Source organism: Phalaenopsis equestris, unplaced genomic scaffold (genome assembly GCF_001263595.1).
Source record: "Phalaenopsis equestris unplaced genomic scaffold, ASM126359v1 Scaffold235084, whole genome shotgun sequence".
NCBI classification, from domain to species: Eukaryota; Viridiplantae; Streptophyta; class Magnoliopsida; order Asparagales; family Orchidaceae; genus Phalaenopsis; species Phalaenopsis equestris.
The window spans coordinates 156,732-158,305 of NW_018252973.1; the positions used below are offsets into that span (position 1 = coordinate 156,732).

Below are 1,574 nucleotides of genomic sequence, written 5' to 3' on the forward strand. Positions count from 1 at the left end.
GTGAAAGTATTAATTTTTCATCAAGTAAAAAATTGTTTTATTTAATTGTCTTTTTCTTATGGTAATTATCAGATAAGAGAATCGAAAAACTAATTATATACATATAAAATGTGGCTACATGAATCTCAAGGAGATCCAACATATAACAAAAGGAGAACAGCAAGATACCGAGCAATTCAGTAATACTTCAGTCAATGAAACTTTGGGGCAACCGAGTGTTAGTATGACCAAATCAAGGAGTGACACGCACATTGATGATGATAATGATCTAACCAACACAAAGGGTATTAGCAAGAATAACAGTCACCTGACAATGATACTGTATAGATTCATCGACATAAAGTAGGCCCCCATTTAAATTACGTCAAGACACCCTCTACCTGATGGAATAATCTTCCTAAAGAACACAGAGACTTCACAATGGATTCTTTAGAAAAAGGTGGCCAGAGATAGTTCAATCGGCCAACTGACTATTTGGTCAATCGAACAAATACCGCATGACCAAGCCAAACAGTTACACATATGAAACAGTGTCTAAGAAAGTTACAGATACGAAACAACGCTACAATGGTTGCAAGGTCAAAATATTTTTAATTCAGTTACAAAAAAGTAAAAGTACAATGAATCATAAATAATTGTAACATTCACATTAATTGATGGACAATCATATAATTTACCAAGCCCTTTCTTATGACCTATGAAAGGAATGTCATTCCTATAGAAAAGACTAATGAATCTATTCCTAAAGAATTGATTCAATATGTATTTGTCTTTCTCACTCCTCTTTTTTCCTATTCCTCTCGTATGACCAACGCTCTATTCCTTGGGCATGACCTGAAAGACATTTTGGGATTCGACACATGCAAAATTTAATAAAATAAATTAATTTTCTAGCATCAATGGTCTTTGTTCTTCATAACCTTATTCATAAGAAAATTACCTATTCATATTAATAATATATAAAAATATAAAAATATTTTCATGAAATAACGTACAGGTTAATAATATCTGCTTCTAATGACACAAACTTTACTGCAAACTTTATTTCTGATTTCTATCTGATTTCTACTAATAATATATAAAATATAAAATATTCTCATGACATAACGTGCCAAAATTACATCTGATTTCTATTGACTATAATGGGTCTGGGATTTAATGCAAACTTTACTTTGATTTTGATGAGATCATCTTACACATTCAATCCAAAACTAATTATTAATCTAATCTATGAAATGGTTCATGATGTTTGATTTTCTAAAGTTTAGAATTTTTTTTAAAATACTTTCAATAAAAAATAGTAGAAAATTACATATTCATATTAATAATATATAAAATATAAAAATATTTTCATGACATAACGTGCCAAACTTTTTACAGGTTAATAATATCTGCTTCTAATGACAAATCTTCAATGATTAAACTAGAAGCGTTGTACAACAGGAATTGAATTAAGACAAATAAAAGTACATTAAAGTTCAAAAGCTGAAATAGCTGTAAACAACATTCAGATAAGAATGACCAACCTACGACAACAACAAAAGCCTCCTGTTTTAAGGAAAATAGCAGCAGGA

General features: G+C 29.7%; 1 protein-coding gene across 2 annotated transcripts in view; it reads right to left on the reverse strand.

The window, feature by feature from the left end:
- Positions 1-1,398: 1,398 nt before the first annotated feature.
- Positions 1,399-1,574, reverse strand: part of LOC110039075 (bifunctional dTDP-4-dehydrorhamnose 3,5-epimerase/dTDP-4-dehydrorhamnose reductase) — a 14,384-nt gene continuing 14,208 nt past the window's right edge. For both annotated transcript variants that reach the window (XM_020744024.1, XM_020744022.1), the window contains one exon: positions 1,399-1,574. This exon is cut by the window's right edge and continues 590 nt beyond it. The gene's annotated coding sequence lies outside the window, so the exon portion shown is untranslated.